This window comes from Cyanistes caeruleus, chromosome 9, assembly GCF_971803275.1.
Source record: "Cyanistes caeruleus chromosome 9, bCyaCae1.hap1.1, whole genome shotgun sequence".
NCBI classification, from domain to species: Eukaryota; Metazoa; Chordata; class Aves; order Passeriformes; family Paridae; genus Cyanistes; species Cyanistes caeruleus.
Genome location: NC_141709.1, coordinates 24,857,293 through 24,884,165, shown reverse-complemented (window position 1 = coordinate 24,884,165; position 26,873 = coordinate 24,857,293). Strand labels below are relative to the sequence as shown.

General features: G+C 49.7%; 1 protein-coding gene and 1 long non-coding RNA gene across 14 annotated transcripts in view; both read right to left on the bottom strand.

Annotated features, from left to right (window-relative positions):
• Nucleotides 1–26,873, bottom strand: part of RNF220 (ring finger protein 220) — a 221,322-nt gene that overhangs the window by 137,460 nt on the left and 56,989 nt on the right. The window lies entirely within an intron of this gene.
• On the bottom strand, nucleotides 11,802–25,260 carry LOC111933134 (uncharacterized). Of its 2 annotated transcripts, XR_002866527.2 has the most exons (5): nucleotides 25,170–25,260; nucleotides 17,090–17,297; nucleotides 13,075–13,171; nucleotides 12,260–12,439; nucleotides 11,802–12,063 (listed from the first exon to the last, which is right to left on the bottom strand). It is a non-coding gene; the product is annotated as an uncharacterized LOC111933134 (long non-coding RNA). The 2 variants fall into 2 exon arrangements; XR_015273756.1 differs by lacking the exons at nucleotides 11,802–12,063; nucleotides 12,260–12,439; nucleotides 13,075–13,171; nucleotides 17,090–17,297 and adding exons at nucleotides 17,705–23,502; nucleotides 24,006–24,109.

The following is a 26,873-nucleotide window of genomic DNA, read 5'->3' as shown; positions in this document are numbered from 1 at the left end:
AGCTCTCCAGTGGACTGGAGGAAGAGCTAGAACTAGTCCTTCTTCAGCCAGCTGACTGTGCTGCCCTGTCTCTCCCTTCCTCCGGAGGCACAGACCCTCAGGCCCTGCCCGTGGCTTACTCCACACCAGCAGGCTGTGCGAGAGGCTGCAGAAAAGCGGACAAAATCAGCGTGATCCGTCACCAACCCTCCTCAAAATTAGGTTAATAATTTATGATGTTAAATGGGACAGTTAATAGCTGGGCCAGATGATTCCTCAGCTAATCTAGAGCATGGGCTGAGCTGCAATGAGTCCTCTGAGAGTTCATTACACTCTCCAACCCTCGGCGCTAGTGCTTTTGGCTCTACTGATACCTACGGGAGGCTGTGGCTGGTGCCGCTGGCAACACGCCTAAGACTTGCCCCTCATCAATTAAGAGAAATAAGGAAATCGACAGGAAAATTAATTTCCAAAGAGACAATGCTTCTGAAACCTGCACTGCCCTCAGAAAGCCGGGGGGTTATCTGGGAATCCACGACTGCCTGGGAGGAGGTTGCGTTTGCTGTCTCACTGAACGAGTTCCAGCTGCTTTCCTGAGGGCTGAGAGAGCAGGGAGGGCAAAACAAAAGAAGCTTTTGCTTCTGATTCAGTCCCAAGCAGGCTCCTTATGAGGGAGGGTGCTCAGCAGTATTTGTGAGGAGATGCAAAACACACACCTGCTGCTTAAAGCCCCCCATCACATTGCAGCTCACTGGCAGCAAGGATTTACTCCTTGACAATGCACACTCCCAACAAAACCTCAGAGATGAAGGGTTGGGATGAGAAAGTTCAGCAGCTCTTTTCTTTCAAGGACATATAGCAGGTTTAAGACAATCAGGGATGAGACAGTCAGAGTGCTCTCCAGGGCCAGCCCTCACCCAGAGAACAGCCATGGGTGGATCTTCAGATGTTTAACTTCCCTCTCACTGGAGATCAGATCAAGCCCAGCAACAGAAGACAGGCATTGGATAAAACAGCTTCTCCTCACCAAAACCTCAGCCTCTGTTGCTGCCCTGAGCCATTCCATGTCCCCCACCCTTTTTGCTTCCTCCTTGGTCGCAGCAACCTTCCTAGAGTACAGGACAAGCTTCCCAGCCACAGCCAGAAAATGCAAGGAATTACCAAGAGTACATCTTGTCAGTGTGATGGAGGTTCTCCATCCTTACCCAGTGTAAACTGATCACTGGGCTCTAGGGCACCTGGAGACAACAAAAACCTCTGGTACTGACAGCATTTAAGTCCTACTTTGCCCATCCTGCTTTGCTTCTTCCTTCGCAAAGGCCACATTCTGCAAGGCAGAAATCCTTCAGAAAGCTTGCTGTCTCTTGGGATTGTGCTCAGGAGAAACAAAAAGTAAGAAGGGACCTCCACCTCATTGATCTCAGTTGTATGTGGAGGCAGGAATCTCATCCTTTGCTCCAGCATCTCATTGGGGTGTTGTAAAGCAGCACCTGGAAGACAATGGCACAGGTACTCTACGGAAGAGCTAGAGATGGGTACCCTTGAGTATGGCACTTCAGGCAGCCTAAATCTATTTTACAAATAGAAAAACAAAGTCATTAAGTGTGAGTGACCACTCATCAGCAGCAGCAATAGTAGCTGAGGGAGTAATTCCTCCAACCATCTAAGGTTCCCAGTACCAACGTGTCCATGTCCAGACGTTAAGTGGGAGCTTGAGACTGCTCAATTTTAGCCCAATGGGCTGAAAAGTGACCAGCTGGGATACAAGTGCAGGCTGCTGCAGCCAGATGTGCACTGATGACTCATGCAGATGTTGGCCCTGCAGCACGTCTGGGCAGTAATTCCCCTTCTCCCTTTCACATTCCTGCTCTGCCAAATTCAAACCATGCGCAGTGCTGGGGTATTACCTGCAATTACAGCTTTCACACGTCGGGGCTGGTTTCACTCGGCTGGGGAGGGGGCAGAGAGAGAAGTAAGGGCATCCATATGGTGGGATTCTGCAGCCATCCCCCCTGCCTGTGTTAGAGGCAGCCAGTGCTGTCTCACCCCTGCAGTTCCCTCCCGTCCTGCAAAACCCCTTCCCAGGTGGCAAAACCAAGAAGGCCAGGGGCAGCAGCAGAGTCAGTTTTCCTTCCAGCTTCTGCCTGAGTATGGGAGAAATGACAATTAGGGGGACAACAAATGAGGCTGCCAGACCCTGGGGGGGACATGTGCAGTAACTTGAGGCTGAAGCGGAAATAGCTCCAGTCAACCCACTTAGAAAATCATCATTACTGTAAAATTTATGGCTGACATGAGCTTGTCTGAGAGATATGACTATTTAAAGGCAGCCAAAGCCTCAATTTATAATAATGTGAGGGAAGGGGGGATAGAGAGAGATGGGGCAGGTTTGAAGATCAAAGGGGCATATAGGAAAGCAAAGGAGAATCTGTCTGCCTTGGCAGCATGGGCAAAGGGACAGGGGCTTCAGCTCTGGTGTGGTAGGGCGAGACACTCCATCCTATAGGAAGGGAGTGACCCTCTGCAAGGGCTCTGCTGTCCCAGACCCTGAGACCACAGCATTCTCTGTGACTTTTGCCATCACTCCTGCCTTTGGGGCTGACAAAGTGGCACCACCTGAGCGCAGGCTATCCCGGACCCCAGGCACACAGGTGAGCTCAGCACCATTCAGGAAGTGCTGGACAGGGCCATCATCATCCACTCAGGGTGTGCTGCAGGATTCACCAGGAGTGTGCTTGTAATTAGATATGAAGAAGAAAGCCATTGCCGGGACAGGGAGAGAAAAAAAGCAGTGACAGTTTTGGAGGACAACAAGCAAATGCCTACAAGGTTCAGTTTCTTTTTTCCTTCCATCTGTTAAGGACAGAAAATTAGTCCTGGTGGGGAACTCCTGATAGACCATTGCTGTAGCCAGCCCCTTAGCTGTCCTCCTTAGGTGCACTTCCCTCAGGGCTTTACAAAGAGGATCATGCAATCACTCAGTGGGGTTTGTTTGGGGAGCACCTCATCCCAACAGCAAAGCCAGAAAGAAGGCCCACTTGCCAGCTCCTTAGGCAAGGCCATCTGGTCAACCCTCACCTCCAATCAAACAGAAATGCTGCAAATTTGCTGGAGGATGGATGCTAGGGATGCCCATCTTAGCTGCAGACACACTGCATGTCCCACCCAGCATGCCCCTTTGCCATAGTTCCCTATGGATGTGAAAGGGATTATGACACCTAGCCATGAGCAAGTTGGAAATGAGCACAGAGGTATGGATGAGCTCTCCATCGGAGCACTCCCAGAAGGCTGATAGATGCAGAGCAGCAGACTGCAGGACAGCACTCCATGCCATCCAGAGCAGGGAGCAGTCCCTGGAGGGACCACCCTGCCCAGGGACCACATGGAGCCAGTCACTGGCATTCCCGTCTGGGCTCTCCTTCCCAATTGGGCTGCTCCCTGTCCTTCGGGGATGGCAATGGCTCCTCACCTGATTGAATTTCCAGGCCATCACTCGCTCTCCCTGCAGCTGCGAGGCACGATCGCCCTCCCGGCAACCCCACGCTCACCCCGCGGAAGGAGGGGCTAATTCAGTTAGCCCAGTGGCATTAGCTGCCGTGAAGAATAACCCGCCAACAAGGGCCTGCGAGCCTGACACAATATTAAAGACCCCACTGCCCTCACTTGGGGCAGATTAAACTGGGCTCATTGCTTTAATGCTGCACTCCTCGGCCGGGCTCCCTTCAAGGCTCTGCACCTTAACTGTATTACCCCAGCACCAATGTGCTTGACCTGACGATATTGCTCCCACTGATAATTCACCTCCCAAGAAACTTTGCCTTTTTGACCTCCTGCTGGAGAAGGTTCTAACCCCATGGAGCAGGGCTACCCCTGCATCCCACCATCCACAGGCTCGCTTTCCCTCAGCATCATCTCCTGCCTCCCTGACCTGCTAGGGGCCTCGAGGTACCATCTTCTGCCAAGTTCAGGCAACTTGCCCCTGCAAACAGGTCACTGTGGTGATCCCAGGATCCCAGTCTTTATCAATGACTGCACTGACATGCACAGTGAACATGTGGCACATGCGTGGGTGTGCAGAGGATGGAGAACGTAATTTACAGCACCAAGGATGTGCCGGACATCCTGGCTCACTAACCTCGGCTGGGGTACCAAAGCTCTCTCAGTAGCAATGTGAAGTGATGCACAGAGGGAGCACTGCGTCCTTCCTGCTCCCAGGGATACAGATGTCTCATCTGATCCAAGGAAGAAATCAGGAAAAACACCCAAATGCCGGCCTAGAGGGAGCCTGGGCTCCAAGTGAAACTCAACAGAGCAGTGTGGGAGCAAGACATGGGGTCATCTGCTGCTGCCAAGGACAGGCAGTGCCAACATCATCTTGGCTTAGCAGCAGACATTGCCTCCTCTAACCCAAAAGCTTCCAGCAGCTGTCTTGTGCTCTTATCCCTGCTTTACCCTGTGGCCTGCAAGCAATAGAGGGAGAGTCCTGAAGATGCTGTCTGCTTGGGCTTCTGGCTCACACACAGGAGTGTTTTGCTTTTCATAGGAAACAACACCAGAGTGAAATTGCTTTCCCACTTAGTCAAAACCAGAGGGCTACTGTATCCCATAAGTCCCCAGAATGAAATTTTCAAACATGGAAAACTCACCTTTTCTGAGAGAAAAATAGCTGTCTGATTTAGATACCTATTGACCTCTGCCCTCCTTACCAGAAAATCATAATAATCTACACTGACCTTTTCCTCTTACTTTTATCACTGGCCATGATATCACTGATATAATTTTATCATTATGTAAAAAATAGGCTGGATTGCTGGATGCTCTGTCTTACCTTCTTGGAAAGAAGTAGGTTAGCATCAGCAAACTGTAGCTCCAGCTCTAGACCCAGAACAAGGCATCTGCTCCCTGCTCTGCTCCCTTACCTTTGCATAGGTGGGTTTTATACTTGCCTTGCATAGTTAGTGTATATCAGATTGCATATCAGGTGTCTTTACATAACTAAACATACATATACATGTATAGACATTACTATTTACACTAAATAGTAATTATGACCAGGCAGTGCTCACAACAAACAAGACCTTCTTTAAAAAACATTTTGCTTCCTTATTTTCTGATTTCACTACTCAAAGGTGTGTTTCCTTTTTTTTTTTAAGAAACAAAACTAGAAAAAGGAACAAACCTAAACTTCCACTCATAACTCAGACCACAAGTCTCAGTGTTCTTTTAATATTAAAACTTTCGGTGGAGCTGTGCTTGACCTGGTGCTGCTGGCACAGGAAGCAGAGCACCCACACAGAAAGAGTGTAGCAGAGCAGTTGTAAAGCCACGTGGTTTGATGGCTATCAGATTAGAAGGGCTCTATTTTGAGGTTTGCCATCACTCAAAGGGTTCTGTGACCCTGGGGAAGGCACAGCATCTCTCCCTGTCCTGGATCCCCTCTGGCCTCCTCTAGGTGCATGGAGATTTCAACAGGTGAGGAAATTTGCTGCTGCCTCCCTCCTGGGGGAGAAGGAGCTTCCCAGCACAAAATACCAGCTGCGCTGTCTCACATCCTGAATTTACTGGCTGGGTCACTGCTCAGAAACTGTGCTTGTCCCTGGTACTCTGCCCAGGGCCTGGCCAGACCTGGGACCTGTCCTAATCTGATACAGATGCCATTCTGAGCAACACCAGTGGCAGAAAGTTTTCAGGGACACAAATTAAGCCAACAGACAGTAGCAGAGCTGGTATGGTAACTACATGGGAAACACAAAGGCTTATTCCCTCTACTGTTCTCCTGGAAAGAATCCCTTCAGCTGCTCACACATATATTGCTGAGCAGGGACTAAATCCAATCCTGCTTACGCAGGCTGTGACGTGGCTGAGGATGGGGCAGGTCCACATTGCTGGAAACAGGAGCAAACCCTGTCCTTGGTGTGCAGCCAAATGGATTGGAAACAAGGAAGGGTGTATGGCTTTTACAAGCCTTTCTTAAAAAAGGTAGGCAGTGTAAGAGTAGAGTCAGGCCCCAAATTTAGGCTTGGGCAAAGAGACAGGAACCATGCATTCCACATTTTGCAGTTAGCTCACTTGGGAGGCAATGGAAAATGGTTGATGTGAACACTTTTTCCTACTAGAGTTTATTTTTTTAAGTGCAATGCCTTAAAACCGAGGCCTCTGCCCTGCTACAGGGCCTGAGCTAACCTCATGCTGCTGTGCCCATCCCCAGCTCCAGCAAAAGCCCTATGCTGTGCTCCTCTGCAGATGGGAAGTACCTGTGGGCACCAGCAGCCTACAGCATCTCTGCTTTTCCACCCACTGGTCCAGAAAGTGACTGGTCAAGCCCAAACCACCTCCACAAAGGGGAGCCACCTGTGTCCTTGTGGCACAGGGAGTACCTTTAATGTCACCAGGCATGTGACATGGGACACTGGGCCCTCTCCTTCTCACCCTTCTGACATGACCCCTCCTGTTAGGGGGAGATTTAAGGTGCTCTTATATCTCCCTGCTGTAAATGGCCTCATAAAAGTGACAGAACAACGTTCATATGGATGCTTGTTAAAATTTTATTACTAATCACCACCAAAGTTAGCTGCTATATTTAACCCAGGCTGGGGGAAAGAGGGGAGGGGACACTACCTGGGCAAGATGGAGATATCCAGCTCAGAAAGCAAAGGAAGGACAGGCTGATGAGTGGCCCTGACATAGCTCACGGACACAGACAAGTGTCTGCTCCAACAATTGCAAATAAAAACCCCAGAGCCTTCATCCTCCGCTCGTCAGCAGCAGCCACAAGCCTTTTACAAGCCTTAATCCAAGAACAAGATGGGTTTATGGTGAAGCACAAGACTACAGATCAAAGAGACCTCAGCTGAACTCCCACCTCTGTCACAGCCTCCCCATGTAGCCCTGGGCTCTTCCCTGTGTGGAAGCTCCTGTGTGAAGCAGATGGGAACAGAGATTTAACAAGACAGCCAGCTCTGCAGGCTGGGGAAGTCTCTCAGTGACGTGCAAGTGCCTGACAGTCCTAGGATGAGTGAAGCCTCTCCACTGTGGCTGCAAGAGCACACAGTTAAACTTCCTCTCCTGTTTCAGTCAGATTTTGTCCTTGCAGGTAAAGAAATGCTTGGAGAAGACTGAAGAAAGCCCAAGGATGCTAACTGTCTTGGCGAAGCAGAAAGTTCAACAGTTGCAAAGGTGCCACAGGGCACTTTCAGATATGTCCTTGCTGAAGCACCTCTGGGAAAGGGCCAGTGAGAAGTTCTGTTCTCTGCAAGGTGACACATGAGGAAGGACGAAGGTGGGTGAAAAGCACAGAGCATGCAGGTGTTATGGGCTCAGCTACCTCTGCTGGACCCACAGGTGTGGTCACCTCCCCAAACAGAAGCACAAGAAAAGGATGGTCCAGATGGCCATAAAGGCAGGCCCAGAAGAACCAAAAATATGGTCACCTGTTCTGCTGTGTTAGTGGCATGCACATGGTTCTGCCCTGCTGCATGTGGATGGGAGCTGGGGCATCTGGGGCAGGGACTTCTGCCTCGACAGGATGCACTGAGAAAAACAGGACCAGCTCTTATCAGATGCTAACAGAACACCTTTCTCCAGGGGATCATGTAAAGGCCATGATGGGCTTGCTGCTCTGCTATCCATCCAATGCTGGGAATGGTAGGAAAATATTTTATTGATGCAGTGAGGAAGGAGGCTGAGGGAGAAAAGTCTCACAATGAAAATAAACAGCTTTGAGTGTCTCCTCAATTTGGTAATGGCATCCAGATGACTACAGATTTCTGCAGAAAGACAAAGTATTGCTTAAAAGACTTCAGCTATCAGTACACCTGCCTGCCTGTACAGAAAAGGGGAACAGGAGAGGGAGACATGCTCCTCTGTGAGGATGATCCCAGAACTCCCCATCTGCATCTCCTTACAGCTTCATGGCACCCCCAGGTATTTTTGGCAGGTCCAAACATCCTCATCTATCCTCACACTTGCTTTACTTAAGCATCACTGAGACCACTGCTGTTTGGCTCCCCATCACTGCTTCCCAGTTACCTCGTTCTTGGCACTCTAAGGGAGCTGCTGTCTGTCAATCCTCACATCCATCTTTAGCAGCCCTGTATAAATCTCCTAGACACCTCTTTGCTCCCTATATATCTATCTAATTAATGTTAGTGTAAGTAAAGCACAGCCTTTTCCCCTTAATAAGCAGAGTGCTGACTTTATTACAGGTCTTTTTTTTCCCCCCCTCTTCTTGCTTCAGTGCTTTAAATCATGTTCAGGAAAGCGCTTACGAAGGGAAAGGCTGCGCGTCACATCTTGCCGTACAGAGCCCCGGCACGGCTGGGGAGGGCCGTGGGGACTGGGGAGCAGAGGGCAGCAGGAGGAAATTGGACAGGATGTGTTCAGAGGGATGCCAAGAGCTCTGCACTGCCAGGTTCGCCGAGGTCAGGGGAGAAGTCAAAGGCCATCGATGTGTTGTCTGGCTGAAGGCAGAGTCCAAGCAAAACAAGGTGTTAAATGTCTGCTAATTAGAAGTGTCAAAACAGGACTGGAAAGGCAGGCATGGCTGGGGAGGGCATTGAAATGTGATAAGTGGGGCTTGGTGGAGAGGGAGCTGAAATCCTGGGTCTCCAGACCACACTGCAGGTGAAAGTGGGAAGGCTCCCACAGCTGCATTATTCTTCTCTGGCACTTTTTTGTTCAGAAATCCTGAATGTGAGATGTAAAGGACGCGATTCAGAGGACAACAAGCTCTGTCGCATTTCCTATGAAATCCTAGGATTGTAAGAAGCAGAGAAGATTTTATAAATGTGTTATTTTTCTCTCTGTCTTTCTGAGATCCGTCTCATCCAATCTTCCTTCCTTCCCTCCCTCCTTCCCTCCCTCCTTCCTTCCTTCCTTCCTTCCCTCCCTGCTCTGTGGAGTGGGTATACCTTGGACTGGGTGTACCAATCTCTGCCTGCCTGCAAGCACTAGTGGTTGCTGAAGACAATGGACGATGCAGAAGGGAGACCCACAACTCCCACTTTCCTGAGGCTGCACAGAAAATTGCTGGTGAGAAGTGATGGAGGAAGACGTGGCCTGCAGGCTGGGCTTGGCTTAGCTCTGTGGTGATTCTCAAGCCCTTTGGCAGTTCCTTCTCCTTGTGCATCACATGGATGGTGTGTCTGATACTAATCCACAAGTACTCCATTTCAAAGAGCAGTGGGGACACCACACAGGCTTCTCAAACTCCTGGTGCCCAACCAAGTAATGTATATGAGAGCATGTGCTATCAGACCCCTTGCAGCCAAAGAAACACGCCTGGCCTCCAGCAAGCCAGGCACAAGGGAAGTGATGCTTCACTGCTTCCTACTGCTACACCAAGCCACAACCTGGTCATTCCCTGATCTAGCACTGGAGCCAGCGGGCTGCCCTGAAAGCTTTAATGCTCCCCCTGGCCTGGGGTGAAAGGGTTACCCATGTTGTGCTCAGATTCTTTGTCTGTAATGTGATTTCTTGGTTCCTGTGTATATATTCATGCAGTTTTGTCCACACTCCTGCCCACTCCCCCCACACAGTGGCTATCGATCAGGCTAATGGAAGGGATCCGATTGCACATGCTCCGACGTGCTCCCACACAGCCTCGCCAATGCTGGCCCAGCCAATCAATGCTGAGGTGCCCCCGAAAATTTCCCATAATCTGATTTGAAGATGTGTTATCACTTAATAAAATCCACACTTGCCCTTCCTCTTCTCCCTCTACTGAAATGCATTTGCACTCTGGCTCTGCCATGCTGCTGCATCCTGCCAGCCTCTGGGGGAAGTACCATGGAGTGGCCAGGGGCTAAAAATGCCCTGTCTAGGTAAGGAAAGGATGGAGTATGGGAAATCTGTTCTTTCCTGGGTAATCAGCACTGCCCAGCAGTGCCAGGGGACACATGTGGTGACACAGGCTGGTGTGTGAGGGCTACCTGCTCCCTTTCATGATGCAGTGGCTGTAACAATGGTAGTGATAAAAGGGGATGAATAATGTTCCTGTTAAAAATATGGTGAAAAATGCTATCAGTCTTCAGTAGTCAAGAAACATTCTAGTGGTCTTCAGAAAACAATTCCCTACAGCGTATGAAAACACTGGGGACATTTCTGGTGCGAATGGGTGTCTGCTTTCTGATCAACTGGTAGAGCAGTGACAAGAAGAAAGTCCTGGGCAGCTGGGGAAAAACACCAGTGCGGCTTAAATGAGATACTCCCTGACACTGTCTTCTCCAGGGAGGATTGTTTCTCCAAGAAGAGCAAAGTCTCTAACCAGACTGATGCTTTGTCCCTTCCTGGCCTTCTGCTCCAACAGAAGATCTTGGCGCTACCTCAACAGCACACCTCTGTTTCACAGGAGCGGACACACAGGGCTCAAGGTTCCTGAGCTGTCAGGCTGGTTTCAAATGGGAAGATGGACACAAACAAGTCTGTCTTCTCCCACCTTTGTCTAATAGATGGAGGATGACAGTGCAAGATGTCCACCCCAAAGGTGCCATCTTTTAAAGCCCTGTCCCTAAAAGATGGGAGTCTCCTCCCATAGCAGAGCAAGAAGCCATGCATGCAGAGAGCCATGTCTGCCTGGGGATCCAGGGACAGGCATATGCCAGCAGCAGGATGAACCTGAGCCCTGCAGATCAATGGTGTGTGGGGCTGCTCCCTGGAGCCCGAAACCTGACACTGAGGTTCAATAATTCAGGGGGAGAGCTATCAATGGCTTCTCAGCTCTTCAGAGAGGAGAGCAAATTGAAAGGCTTGTCAGGAGTCAAAACAGAGCAGGGCAAAGCTGGACTGAATGTCAGAGAGATTAAACAGGCAGAAAGCCACAGGGATGGGTATGAGGACAGGAGTGGGAAGGCCACTGCTTTTTATGGTTCACTTTGGCAACCATAGTAGCAGTCCAACTGCAGTGGAGCAGGGCACTTTCACAGCTTGATGGGTGACCAGTGCTCCAGGAAAGCTCTTTGACCAAGAAGGTTTCAGCAACTCTGATTCCTAAGGTTAAGGAGCCTGATGGCATGAGGTTCTCCCAAGTTTAGACACTGTATCACTGAACATCTCCACAGAGTGACCTTCCGGCTGCTGTGCTGGTGCAGTGGTGGGCCAGGGCAGAGGGGACTCATGCCAGGGTTGTGTGTCCCATTTCAAACAATGTCTTGCATGGGGAGAAGGATGAGACTGGTGCTGTGGTAGCCTCCTGTGGTAGAAAATAACTCTTCCAGACCCAAGTGGGACACTGCACCAACAGTGGATGATAAATAATGGTGATATTTCAATAGACACAGGTATGATAATGGAGAGCTATTCTTCTTTTGCAAAGATCACTTGTAGAATTAAATATTTATAAATGATATTTAGACTTCCAGTCCTGTAAAATGCCTTTTTTACACAGATAATATATGTTGACTTGTTGGAGAACCAAACCAGTTTGATATGATTAAATACAGAGCTGAGTGACATGATTCATGCCTCTTCTTCCCCACTTGCCAGCCTACAGCATATGCAAGGACTGTCTCAATATGTTTCTACAGACATCCACATAAAATAAAATAAAATAAAATAAAATAAAATAAAATAAAATAAAATAAAATAAAATAAAATAAAATAAAATAAAATAAAATAAAATAAAATAAAATAAAATAAAATAAAATAAAATAAAATAAAATAAAATAAAATAAAATAAAATGCCACAACCATCCCAGCTGCAAAATACATTGAAATCCTCCCAACATCCCAAACGCCTCTCTCAACTTTGCAGTGTCTGGCTTGTAAGACAAAGTATTTCACACCACACCAGGCAGCTTTTTTTATGGATAGAGTTTCATCTGTGCTTTACATGTGACTTATCCAGCTCTGGTGCCTGACCCTGCAGGCCCTTATGTGTAGACGAAGAGGCTGAATTGGCAGTGATGAAGATGATCAGGGATACCTAAGCCCTCTCTCTCTCCCTTCTCACAGCACTATGGTACCACAGTCAAGCATGCTGCACTTGAACAGTCATTTGGTTTAAGAGGGATGTGACCACAGATGTGTGCCTTCTCCAGAGTCTGCACTGGTTTCATATTTTGAAATTACTCTCCACAGCACCATGAACTAAAAAACAGAGGTAGAAAGAGGCAGAAGAAAGAGGAAGAGATTGCCAGGCTGGTGACATATGCCATGGGACACCTGTCCCACAAAGCTCACTTAGACCTCAGCCTGACCACAGCACAGAGCTTCCATTTTGCACTTTCACATGTATGAGGAAGAGAAAACAGTTCATATTACAGAAACTTTTTTTCAGTCTCACCTTACATATAATAACTGACTCACTGTTCACACAACACTGTTCTCGCACCAGTGTTTGCCCCTGACCGAAGAACAGTTGGGTTGGGCAAGGATCCTGGGAGCCATCTGCACCAAGAAGCGAGGCTGGTTTCTAGCCCTCAGAGCATGCAGTTGGACTTGTTAAACAACACAGGCAGCACTACTGGAAGGAGAAGTTTCCATTAATTTGCAGGTGCTGGGGGGAAGGGGGGGAAGGAGAGGCCAGGTGCTTTCTGGACGCTGCCCCCAGCAATCTCCCCCCGGTCCTTCCCCATTGTTCCAGAGCCGTCCCACGCGGCCCTGCCAAAGGGGATAACAGACTCAGGAACAGGCTGAGTGACAGCAGACACCTTATAAAATGCCTGGCCGAGCGGGCCTGGCGCCTTGCTGCACGCAGCGCACATGCCCGCAGCCCAGCCAGGCCCGGCCCTGCACGCAGGTACCGAGGGGGGCTCACATCAAAGGCTCAGTTTTGCAAGGCTCAGGACGCGGGAGGGCGTGAATTATAGACTTTGATGTCTGAGCAGCGGCAGAGGAATCGGCGTGAAGATCGTTTATAAATCGCTATTTATGGTCTCCACTAAGTACCAGGCAGCCCCTTAAAGCAAGGGATCAGATTTAACTGAGGGCCGCTGCAGAGAGCTGCTGCCGGCGGCTGGGCCAGGCCTCTGCGTGGGCAGGACGTATTTTAGACACTCTCCATCTCAAACAGCTGAATTTGACTCTGAGATACTCCCAGCTAACTTCCCCAGGTCTTTGCCAGTTTTGGGGAGCCTCAGTGTAGGAAACTAGTGGTACCTGCACAGCAGGAGGGAGAGTCATGGCTCCTGGACAAGCAGACCTGTACCACAAGGTTGTGGGGTTTAGTGCTCACATGGGCTGATCCTGGTCCCTGCTAAGAGAAAAATAGGCAAATTGGGAATTTCAGCATACTGTCACTGCTCCTAAAGGGCCTTCTGGCTTTGCCATCTGTTGCCTGACATAGTTTGTAACAATCCCCAAGCCTGTGTAGAGCTGCATGCCTTCCCTTGGCTAAGTCTGTGCTCTAGCTGCCATGTTCCTGTTGAAGCAAGGCTGGGACAGACACCAGGCAGCTCCATAGCAGAGGAAAGGACAGCATCCAACCACACACCATGTCACTCCTGTCTATGGTTAGTAGTTGGCACCTTGCTCTCCCCGAGGAAGGGACAAATGCATGCTGCTGCCTATGGCACATCTGGGTAGGCTAATGTTAAGAGATATCTTAGAGATTAAAACCTTTGAATCCTGGGAACATAAACCATTCAGATTTCAATTCCGTGATCTAAAATGGTCCTGTATCCCCCAGCTGGGACCCAACTAACCAACTGCTTTCAAGTTCTTCTTTGTCTCTTCTGAGAACGAACAGGCTGGTTGGATTTCTCCCACATTGTTTGATTCCAGTTCCTGTGGTCAGAGGTCAAAGGACAGCTGAGCCTCAGGGGAGCTGCAGCATGGAGAATGCCTTGTCACTCACACTCCTAGTGAACCCCACAAGACCCATCACCCCCAAATGTTCCCAAATGTATCAATGAGTCCACAGAGGTGCCTGTGTTCTCCTTGCCCCTCTCCTCATCCCAGAAAGAAATACATATTACCTCACACAAGGAAGGACCATTACCTGGATACTGAGAAGCACATCTGGGAATGCCATATGTTGTTTCTACACCTGAGCATCCCCTCCTAGCATGCATTGTCCTCTCTACCCTGACAATATTTCTTTGCTCTCAGTGGTGTTTGCAGCTCCCTCCATTGCAGCATAAGTTACAAATTCCTTTGCATAGCCTTCATGTCCTTTTCAACATCATGAACTTAGACACTGTCTTAGGCCAGGCGTAATGCCAACCATTGCCCATTTTTCCTGAAGGAATGCCATCCAAACTATAAACTTTGAGCTGATCTCTATGAAGCCCCCAGTTGCATTGCTTGGGGATGCACAAGGATGCTGGCCCACATACTTGTTCCAGTTCAAACAGCACAAAATGCCATTGTGAACAGAACTGGATTTTCTCCCTATCTTCAATTAAAGGTTCATGTCCAGCATCTACACCAAACTTTGCAAATGCAGCTGCTGTATTTTGGAAGCTGAGACATACCATCCTGGGTTTTTCAGTGAGTTACAAGCCCAAAATCTAATTCTGGCCCCCCAAATCAGTGGACATTTTTGCACGCTGACTATTATATCCAGAGCACACAGACAGACTTCCTCATTGTCCTCCCCTTGCCTTGCAGTCTCCCGCATAGCAGCACTCAGCAGGCCTGGTTCTGCCCTTGCACATGCACATGTAAACTGTAGATAAGCACATATTTCTCCTTGCTCCAGCCACTCTCCAGGACTTATCTCAAGCAAGACAGGGAACCCTCCATCACAGCTCAATGTGATCCCTCTTCAGACACAGTCATTTTTATGTCCAGAAATATTTATATACTTTGCACAACTGTTGTTTGCAGATTCTCTCTTGGTGGCTTCCACATTTTGCGGCAGCCCCTGTTTGAAGTTGGACCAGATGGGAGCCTGGACCAAACATAAATAAACCAATCAAATCTGAGAAAACAAGCCCCCATCCCTCCTGCCTCCTCCTCGGACCAGTGTGAAGATCCAGCCTGGGAGAGGGGGGCAGGCTGTGCTCTGATGCTCAGACTGCTCCCTCCGTCCACCCTTGAAGTCCCTTCCTCCAGGCAGACTTTGGTATGTGCTGTTTGCAGGGGGCTTGTTTTTCTAACATGGTGAACACATGCTCTCTCTCGAGAATCATTTATTTTACATCAGAGATCCTGGGGCTCCTGACCCAGAGTTTTGCAAGATGGTTTTGTACTTTCCCTCATGAGGAAGGAAGACACATTCCTCCAGCTAGCACTGCAAGAATGGCAGGTCCCGGATGTGTCCTTCACAGACCAGGCTCTCCCTCATTTTCCTCCCAAGACAGTTGGGTTAAAAATGACACACTGAGGTTGGATGCTCCGAGGGGCTCCACAAAGCTCTCCCAGTAAGAAAATCCTGTTTCTTTTCCTGATAAGAGCCTTCTTGTGGGGCATCAGTGGATCAGATGAACAAGGAAAGATGGACTGAAGAGAGAGTGAGCAAAGAGACATCTTAATAAATTATCCAGTATTTTGACTGTTTCCCAACAATTCAGGCCTCAAAGGAAGGCACAAAAAAGCTCTGAGGACATTTGTCTTCCATCAAGATCTCTTCAGAGCCACCAAGAGCCAGTACCCAAAGTCAGACCCACCTGCAATCCCACCAGCAGACGTGGGTAATGCTGTGCCCTGCAGAGAATTGCTCTGCCCTCAGCACTGGCCGGGCTGCATTGCATGTGGCTGGAGTTGCTGCCTCGCAGGACCAAATGTACCATCCAGCCCCAGAGCACAAGACAGACAGTTCTCCTCTTCTCGAGGGCCAATCCCCTTAAATCCCTGCTGTGCATGGATTTCAGCACCCATCTTCCTTCCCTGGCAGGGAAAGGATGCTGAGGGAGAGCAGTGTGGAGAGCAATGCATCTCTGCGAAACCCGATCCCTTAACACGCAGCTCCTCTGATGTGGGCAGCTTGTGCTTTACAGCATTAGAGGAGCAACATTTCATGGAAAATTCAATAAATACCCCTGTACAGCCAGACATCTGTAAACAAAGGCTTCCAAATTCAATCAGGCTGTGGGCTCAGAGCAGCATTTATAGGCTACAGCATGGAATATTATATAGGAAAGCTAAATGTAGGGGGAGGGAGCAGATTCCTGGAAAATGAAAGATCTTTTAGCTCTGTACTACCCCAGTGAAAAGTAGCTATGTGCTGTACCACTGTGTCCCTTCTTGACTGGATGAGGCAGCCTTGTCATTCCCAGTCTGCCAGCTGCCATGTCAATCTGTACTGGGCTCTCACCTAGCAAAGATATTGCAATAGAAACCACAGCAAGATAAGCAGGGAAACTTGCTGATGACTCCAGCAACTTCCAGGCACACTGTTTGCTGGAGTGCATTCCTGCTGCCAGCCATACCAGGAGGGTGACCTTTGAGATATAGGTCTGAAAATGGCTCTGAAATACCAAGCCCTGATCTGGGAGTAAATGCTTTCAGAAACTGGAAGTAATTACAGCCAATGATCAACTCACAGTCGGGTTTTGTAGTGGAGAACAGTGTCGTGCTTGTCCCTTGGGGCTTTCATGGGTCATGCCATCCCCCAGCAGGTTGACTGGGCCCTGTCTATCTTGTCTCCTGTTTTATCACAGCCTCAGTTAGCATTTGTATAAAAACCAGATAAACTGGGAAAAGTGAAATGGGAATGTCCAGTCAAGGTGCTGCTGAGCCCCATGGTGACTCACCGGATGGAGCAGCAGTGCTGTGACCCTCAGCCATCCACACCAGATGGCTACTGGCACTGGTACAGAAGTTTTGCTCCCAGAGTTGAGCAATACCAGATCTGTAACACACAAATGAGCACTGCTGGGCATGTTTGTGTACACTTGTGCACAGATCCATACCCTGCCACAAGCCACTACAGCACCCCTGTAGAATTCCCTCTTCTCTCTTTGACCAAGGTTTTCCCTGCAGAACCTCACCCTCCAGCACACAGAAGTGATGCTGAACAGCATGGAACATGGGTCCCTGCTAATGTCTGCCACCCTGATGAGGTTTTTCCAAGCCCAGGGCCAAAGATCTTTATGGTAAGGAGATCAAAACACTGTCCTTTCTATGCCGACCTGGTTTTCTATGCAACACCTGAAGGCGAAGACCTGCGGGTGATTTAAGTCCAGGCTACATGTAACTATCATTTCAGACACACAAAATTGTTCATTACCATCCAGAAGCTACAACACCTTGCAGGCTCTGGTCTCGGCGTCCCCAGAAGTGCTGGGGTCCCATCTGCTGCCTGCACCAAGCTGCACCTGCATAGTCAGGGGTCTCGATTTCTCCAAGTTGGACTTTGCAGATCCTTGCAAACGGCGAGCCACCAGTTCAGAGAAAGTTGTTCTAGTTCTGCTGTGCTTCTGTAGCCCTTCAGGCACCTAAGGAGTAGTTAAAATGGCAGGGACAACTGTGGTCATCTGTGGAAGACAGCTATCAAAGAACACCTTTGTGCAGTGGGAGCTGCATCTGGATGACCAACTTGAATCCTCTGGCAGCACCCACAGAGGTTATCAGCCCATATTTAGAGCAGGCCAGATCAGGCATTTGTCTCCTCCTTCCCCTTGAGTGCACTTTTCCTTACAGCTCAATCAGGCTTTACGAACACACCGCCACACACAGAGGCCAGTATATATAATAAATAGAGCCTAGCTCTGAGGGCAGCAGCAGTACACTATTGCCCAGGGGACAGGAAGGTTAGTGGGATTGTGATCTAAAACCTGAGGCTGGCAGCTTTATGCTCCCCCGGGAGAGATTTCCACAGCTACTGTGAGAAAAACAATCACTGTTTTGGTTATTACACTTCATTTATTGGTTTGTTCAAAGATTACAGCCAGGTAGGCCTTAAATTCAGGGTGCTCGGAACATGGGTCTCCAGCCTCGCTCTGTGTGGGGCACCCCAGGGTGCTCTCTCAGGTTGTGCCCTTCCCCAGGACAGCTCCATCTTGACAGCCTCTGTAAGATCCCTACACCATGACCAGGCAAAGTACAGGAGGGGAGCTGTCCCAAGGAGCATGTTATGCATTGGGACAGATCTACAAGCAAAGCCTCTCACTCATGTCAACACAAGAGTAAGCAACACCTGTGCTCTGAGGGAAGCATACAGCACATACACTGTTAGGAGCATATTCGTTTCCCAGGAAGCATCTTTCATGTTGCTTGAGAAAACACAAGAAATTACAGTGTGGAATGGACACATCCACACCTGTACCTTAGAGGACAGACAGCAGCATGTGAAACTTGCAGCTCCTCAACTGAGCATGGGTGCTCAGGGAACTGCTGTAGGGCATCAACAAATTAACCCATTTGGGTCATATAAGAGAAACTTTAAGGCCCTGGGAAGAGAAGTGTGTCCATGCAATGAAGAGGTCTGCAGAACAAGCCATGGGCACCCCTTTGCATGGTGGTAGCAGAGGCAGGAAGGAGCAATGCAGTGACCACCTGAGCTGCTTTGGTCATGCAGATCCCTGAGCACATCCAATCAGCTACTGTCCCTCCAAGATGCATTGAAGAGCACTGGGTGACAGCCGAGATTCAGGAAACATGGGGCACTTCCCCCACTGCTCCTCAGCCAGATGCCCTGGAAATGTTCCTATAAACTCCTATTAATTAGTTGACACTTGGACTGTGCAAACAGGCTGCCCCCTCCCTGTTCCCCCCCAGGAGGCAGTGCTGGAGCAGGCCAGTGTGGGGGCCAAGTCTTGGGCACATTCTTCCAGTTAATATTTCAGCCCGCAGTTGCCAAGGGATCGGGGCTGGCGTTTCCCCCTTTCCTCCCCCTTCCACCTCCCAAAGCGCCATTGGTGAGCGGACACCAGGTTATTGCCTCCCCCTCCCTTTGCAAGCAGATGTATGGGAGCCAGAGGAGGAGATTGATGGGGTTTATAGAGTCTCCCTCCTGACCACCCACCATGGCTCCAGCTCCCTTGGGTCTATCCACACCACAGTCACAGCAATGACTCCACTGGTGTCCACCACACAGAAAAAAAACATCCTGGCTATTTCTCCTGGGTAGCCTGGGTCATGTTTGCTGCTTTAGAGGACTTCCTTTGGGTCCCAGACACATTAGCTGAGATGGATGAGAGCTTTCAGTTCCTCTCCAGCCACATCAATGCAGTGAAGGGAGCTCAGTGAAGTCTGAATATGAGTGACATCCAGTCCCTAACTGCTCCTGGCTTCCACAGGTGGCAGAGAGCAGACTCCAGCTCTCCCAAACAACTTCAGCAACTCAACACACTGCAAAGAGGGTACAGAAAAGGCTGCAGAGCAACTCTGGGCAGAATAGTGTTTGGATATGGAGGACCTCCGAAGAGCTGCAGCTGTCCCTTCTGGAGGCATCAAGGTCCTTGGCAGGTCTTGGGAGGCACAAGGGTGGGAATAAAAGTCATGGAGGAAGGCTAGGCCCAAGGTGCCCACATGCTGTAAAGCCTAAGGAAAAGCCCATGGACCCCATCAATGGACACGCAGTGCAGCAGCCATTCAAAGAGGAGGGAGACTGGGTTTGGTGGAAATGCCTGAGGAGATGCCTCAAAAAAACCCTACAGCTCCAAAAAGCACCAGAGATGGCATTTGATGTGAAAGACATCATTGCCACCAGCAGCACGGTAAGCCAAAGGCACCATTTCAGCAGAGGCTTTCAGGAAAGACCATCTTGGGGACAAAGCCAGCTGCCATTGGATCCCACAATTTCCAAATTAAACCAACCACTCCCTGCCACTCACAAAAAGAAGAAACAAATCAAGCTAACTAAACGTGTTGGTAACATTTGGGCTATTTCCTGTATGTTTAACACATTTTCTATTAAGCCCACGACAAATGGCAAGGGCTCCAGGCACAGCCATAAAGGCTCCCTCCTGCCGCAAGCCGAAGGGGCTGCAGGCAGGGAGGGGAAGGTGAGCCGGCTGAACAGGCAGATGGGAGGTGGGCACGTAATTCACAGCAGATCCACGATTTGATTAATTTCCCTGCTTTTCCTGCTGGAGAATTCCGGGTTTTATTGGCCGTTAAAAGGCACTGTGCTGCCTGATTTTGGAGCGGAGCTGCGCCAGAGGGGGGACAATAACACGAGGGCTGGCTGCAGGGACCTGTCGTGGTGTGAATCAGGTGCACAAGTTTAAGGCTGATGTTTGAGGGATGGGGATTCCCTTCTGGAGGATGTGTTTTCTAGAGACTTGGCCTGGGGCCCTGGCTTGGTGGGGAGGGAGGTGGCTGGCTTGGGACAAAGCCTCTCCACAAAGCAATGGGACCCTCACCCAGCCAATTTCTCCCTCCCCTCCTTCAGCTGTTCTCCCTCATCCCTCCTCCTCACACTAAGCTGCTGGGATCAGCCCCTGCAGGAAAAAAAATGCTCAATTTGTCATGTCATGTCCAGCTGTTAACCTCCCGTTGCCGAGCCATAGGAAAGACTTGCTTTCTTCTATTTATTTATTTGCCACCCGGACAATGGATGGCCCCAGGCCTGCTGAGCTCTTCATAATAATGCCACCAACGATCCCCCCCTCCCTGCGCCTCCCCCAGCCAGCAGCACCAGCTGAGGAGCTGCAGGTGTCAGCAGGCATTAACCAGTGCAGGGATCCCAGCTCCCTTGAAAACCCTGGACACTATGAAGAAGACAACTGTCAAGGGCTGTGGCCAAGGATGGGAGGACCCCTTGACTGGGAGGATGCCCGGACTGGGCTTATATGAAAAGATCCACACAAAGAGGGAAAGGAGAGAAAGGCCAAAAGATAACCATCGCTCCGGAAAGTTTATCCTGCCACTTTGGGGATGCCTGGATAGGGAAGAACAGATTTGTTCAGCCACCCAGACAGTTTCTGGGGGAACCAAGGCCTGGCATAGTCACTATGGCTCTGGAGACACTTAGCAACTGAGTGGAAGGGATGGCAGCCTGGAGGCTGGCTTTGACCCCTGCTAGGATTCTCCTACTGGTCACAGCTCAGGGCGGTAATTTGGCAAAGCTGAGGCCAGGAAAATTGCTCCAGTGGCCAGGATGTGTCCCAGAGTGGAAAGGCACCAGCCCTTCTTCACCCTCCAACTGACGCCATGGTGAAGGAGCATTCTGTGTGAGGCTGGGACCCAACAGCACTGACTGGGAAGTTGTAGGGCTGTTCCCTCTAGTTAGCAGAGCTTAGGTTATGGAAACCCCACCCAGGCACACTTGCAAAGCCTGGGGAAAGCTCCAGATCTGCCCGCCACCTCTGGTCACAGATATGATGCAAAGGGTCTGCCATTCTCACAGAAACTGTGGTGCCTCCCACCCACCGCCTCTGGTCACGAATGGGAGGAGAAGACCAGCTACCTCTCATGGACCCAATGCCACCCGCCAGGGCACTGTCCACTCCTGCCACAACAGCGGCAGCTGCCAGGGCTGTGAACACATCGGGGCGGCAGCGGTTGGGTGTGCATTTGCTGGCCGGACAATAAAACAGCTCTCGGGTTACTGGGAAGGTATCGGCGCCGAGCAGCCGAGGAGCGAGAGCACGCGGGCTGTAACTCCTTCCTGTCTGCCCGGCTGTCTGTCCGGCCTTCCTCCCCCTGTCAATGTCACTTTATTTGCTGCTGGGGTGGCGATAGGATCACTATTAAAAGCACAAGTAGTAGGCATTAAAATGCATTTCAGTTAGTCCGGGATAATAAAGGCGCGTGAGGGGAAGGGGGGAGGTGAAAAGAAGGAAGTTTTAACTCGCTAATAAAAATCAAATGCAGGCAGTTTGCAGGAGCGAGCAGCTCGGCGCTTTGCCTTGCTCTTGTTAAGGGCCCGCTGCCATAAATAACTTCCCTGAGCGAAAGCAAAGGAGAGCCAGGGAGCGAGGACGCAACAACACAAAATTTTTCATTTTTCTCCATAAATCATTTCAGCGTGTGATAATATTTGTTTTTTCTAATGAGTCTCCTGTGATCCATTCCGGGAGCTAACATCAGGGCCTGTCAGGGCATGATGTGTGGGGCACTTCAGTGCTTTACAAAAACTGCCGCCTCTACAGATCCTCCCTTGCCCTTCGCTTATGCTCAGGACAAATGTGGCCAATTTTTTTTTTTTTTTTCCTCTGGGATTTCAGGCTCTCTCTCCTTTTGCATGAAGTTCTTCAGCATTAAGCCCCAAGAAGTCACCTACTAGAAAAGCCCACCATTCCTCTAGTTTTCTCTTTGTCCTCCATAACAGCAAACATCCAGGATGGTCAGCTCCCAGCATAAGAAAAAAACCCCCACAAATGGGAACAAACCAAAGTGAATGGTGGCAGTGATCCCTAAAAAGGCAGCTCCCCGGAGACAGCCTAATGCCTGATGTCTGCCACACTAGCCCTGCCCTATGGGCAGCCCTGCACAGTCTAGTACAAATCCACGTCTCTATGCCCCCACCCTAGGCCCTCTGACTCTACCATGCCTTCATGAAGTCCTAGGCATCTGCAGAAGCACAATAGTGACTGCAGGAGGTTCCATCTCCACAGAGCACATATGCCTACTCATAAATCTTCTTTTAGTCAAAGACCAAGAGCTTCACAGCCAGGGTTTCCTCGCGGAATTCTCTGGGCAAAAACCTGCTCGTTTCTGAAATGGAGCCCAACATGCTTGTGGAGGTGACTGCATGCCACAAGGGTCCAGTAAGTAGGGATGAGGTTTCACCTTCCATTCCTTCACCTCTGCCAGCTCCTCAGTACTCATTGCTTCAACCCCCAAGTAAGTGAGACATGAGATCTCAGACCTGAAGAGAGCATTTGCGGTCAGGGGCAGGAAAGGTACTGTGTGCATTCACATGCAGGTGACTGGCTTGGCATCAGCCCTGGTTATGACAACCAGAAATTATAACTAATAGCTCAACAGAGTGCTGAGCACCCAAGCTAGTAGGTTCAGCTCCTACCCATGGGCAGGAGTTCAGTCCCATGGAAACATATTCAATCTCCCAGCACAGTACCCATGGATCATGGAGACTGACTTCAGTCTGTGCCTCAGTGACTTAAGTCATGCTGGTAGCAGAGACAGAGGATGCTGCTCGTGCCTTTCAGTCTAATTTAAATAGAAAGTACTTATATTCAGGGAGGTCTATCCGTCACCAGATATATGGTTGGAGACCACCTCAGTGAGAAATAAAGGGAAAAAGAGAAAGTGGTACACCAAGAATGGTGTACAGAAAACATAAGGAGAGAGGAGCCCAGGAGCATACTTCAGCTGAGATCTATTGCTCAGTAGCCTGGAAATCACCAAAGACTATAAAGATGCTCTGCTCTGAGCATCACACATCAAGAGCAGTTAACACACCATAATCCTGTGCTCAAGAAAGCAGGATATCCCTGCAGACCTGGAAACTGAGGCCAGCTCTTGCTCCTCCACAGCATGATCCAGGTGAAAAAGAGCTCATTCTGGCTCACTCTGATCCTTCTTCTTGCTCCTGCAATCATCACCATGACTGCCAGAGCCAAGGCTGCTCTTAGCGTCACCATCATCAGGGTTGTTATTATTATTATTAACATCATTGTTATGGTGTTTCCAGAGAAGGCTCTTAACTCTGGTCATCGGGATAAAGGCAAGCTGGTGGCATCTTCAGGGAGTCATAATGGTACAGGGCCCGGCTCAGTATGTGTTTACTCTCTGCCAATGTATGTGAGAGAGAAAAAGAGAGAGAGGTAGTGAGATAAACACTGTCATGGGCCGCTTCCATCATCTACTCACAAGAGCATAATAAAGCCCTTGTAATATACTAGAACTTGTGTGGTCCCGGGGTCTAATTTGCATACTAATTACTCAGTGCAAATGGGAACGAGGGGTAGGGGGAGGGCGGGCGGGTGAGGGGGACTGGACTATTTGCTCTGCCGTTTCATATCATGCTAACAAGCTAATCCGGCGTGCAGTTAGCTCCTGATATATAACTGCTCATTAGTATTATAATAAAGTACATGAAACAACCATAAAACGTTATATACTGCACAAGTGTTGTTTTCTTGCCAATTATCTGCGGGCGGATTTATCACCGCAGTTGTTGCAAATTCCCCTTGGTGAGGTTTGGGTCGAATAAAGAAAGGTGTTGGTGTGAGGGGGGAGTGGGGGGGCTGCTTTCAAGGGGGAAAACATGTGTTTTCTTAAGTAGCACTTACCGATGCGCCATTTCATATGAGAGAGAGGGAGAATGCTGCATCCTTAGGAGGCTGAGACAGGAAGGGAGCCCAGGGCTCCACGTTCAAATCAAACAAACTTTCCTCTGTTAGGGAAATGGGACCAGAGCCCTAAGGATGGACTTCAACCTAGCAGAAACCAACTAAGGACAGGGCAATATCTTTTTCCTACTGCCTTCTTCTAAGGTAGAAGGACCAAGACCAGAGAAAAGTAGCTCCATTTGATGCGGAAAGGGCTTGCCTGGCACATTTGCCAGGAATGAGGCAAGTTCTTCAGAGGAGCCAAATTCATCCCAGAATCCCTGGCCAAATCCTGCTGCATCTTCTCTTTCCCATTACAGCACGAGCAGTTTGCAAGAATCGACAAACCACAGTTCCTAGCACCTCTCCGGACTGTGCACTGCTGCCTGCCCTGTGGCTGCTGTTTCTGTCCTTTCAGCCCATACCACTGCCCCAAAACTGCTCCACGGCACACGGCTGCTGACCAGCTCTATATGCACAGAAATCTTGTGGTTCGCTATTTTACCTGGTTGGTCAGAGGACAGCATCCCCTGCCCTCCCACAGGCACAGGGGAAGTTACAACACCTGACAGACTTAAGCAGAGCGCAGTGATTTGCAGCCCTTGGTCTGTGGCCCCCGGGGGTCCATGGATTACTTCTCAGCTACCCAGGAATGCTGAACAAGAAAAGCGAACTAAGGATCAAATAGTGCTCTGCATGTGGGCTCTACACCTTAGCTGGAAACCCCGGGGCACCACAAAATGGGAAGAGGCTGAAAGCGGCTGGGAGGATGTGAATGGCAGAGCGCACACAGCAGAAGGGGGCTGCATGGGGCTGCCAGGAAAACCTGCTGCACTCACCAGAAGAGACAGGGCACCGAGTGCTAATTCCTGTTTCAGCCTGGGAGGGATGGGTGACATGGCTGCAGCCATCAGAGGGCACATGCAGGAGCATGGACTCAGGGTCCTTCACTTATGCTCTCTTAGAGTGTCTCTGACAAGACCATGGACCCTTCCTGCCCCAGAAAAGACAGGCTCCCTGCCTTTGAGAGCTGCATATTCTCCTGTCTTAATAGAAGCTGGCAGAGCTTGCTGAACATGATGGGCACTTCATCCGTGCCTATGCAAAACCACCCCCCATGCTCACCTCTTTTCAGAGATGCTCTGTGCTCCCCAAACCTACTGCTTTGCATCTTGTCAGAACACCAGCATTGCAGATAGGTCCACGAGTGTGCAACAGGTACTTCTACCAACCTCAGCATCCCACTATGTCCTCACAGTAAAATACCTCTGCAACACAAACCCCCCAGCTACCCCTCCTGCTGACACTGCCTCCCAAACAAACAGCTGTGACCATGCTTGCACATCCCCTGTGCTAGCACGCTCTGACCCAGATGTGCACTGCCTGGTGTACACAAGGTTATGTTTCCAAACACTTACACAAGGCAATAGGAACACCGACATTCTCTCCTATGGAGACCCAGTGGCATAAATCCCACCCATTTTCCCCTCTTACAAACAGGGGTTATAAATGCAGCACCCCATGGGTATTTCACACAGAGCCATTCTTCCTCTCTTTTACAGACAGACACACACATACACACACACACACACACACACACACACACACACACACACACACACACACAAACACACACACACACACACACACACACACACACACACACACACACACACGCCCCCTTGCTGTGAAGCATTTGCTTATTTATGGCTTGTTTTTGTCAAGTGGAGGCAGGACTGACAGCTCTCAGTGGTGGGGCTCTGTCTGTCTAACTCCGTAATAAGACACATGATATCCATTCTGCTGCCAGCGGGGAGTGAATCACGCCAACCCTGTCACCCCGCTTCGCCTTGGCGAACTCCACAGCTTGTTAGCATCACAATATTGGGAGCAAAATGTGACCCAGCGCTGCCATGCCCCCTCCTCCCTCGGTGTGAAAAGAGAGGGGGGAACACACACACGCTCACATCTCCACACCAAGGAAAGGCACAAATCCCCCACAGGGCTTTAAAAGGACTTTAAACCATTTTAATAAACTGATCGTAGAGGAAACACCTCCCCTTGGGAGAGAGTCGCCGAGCAAATGCCAGCACCATCTCTGCCCTGCTCTGCCTGCTCAAGGCTGCTCTGGGGCACCCAGGAAGGGGTTTTCCCCATCCTCTCTCGTGCGGCTGGCAAGCAGGTTGTGGAAGGAGCATCCCGGCCGATCAGGGTGAAGGAAGGCTACTGGGATCGACTTCCAAACCCAGCATCCCAGGCTGGGCCAGGAGGAGTCACCACAGAAGCAGAGGGACCCCAAACTCCCTCCCCAAACCCCTCCAGTCACGGGGAGGGGAACTCCTACTTACAACTTGTTCCCAGGAGATAAATAGACCTCAGTAAAAAGATTGCTACATCCTTTCAATAAAGATTTTTTCCTCTTTCCCAGACAGCTTGTGAAATGTTTTAAAAGCTTCTCACATTTCCAGTGAAACCCACAGAGAAGAATTTTGCTTGTTATCAGCCCTAGAAGAACCTGATAGACGGATGATATTTTTCCCCCTCCTTTCCCTCTCTCACACTCTCTTTTTTTACAAGCTGAAAAGAGAGTCACAGTGTGTTTTATAACCGGCTCTCTGCATTTCAAAAGCTCAACGAGAGCTCTCTGCGAACCCTGATAAGCCCAGGGCTCTTAGTGTCTTAAATACCTTTGACAAGCTATACATTACAACGCTAATAATTTGCCAAATTTGCGCCCATAATATGATATCTGTAAAACGTCAAGGGTGGTAATGCGATTAGCGGCCTCAAATGAAATATCGAACATTCAGCGTTTAGGCCCTGAATAGG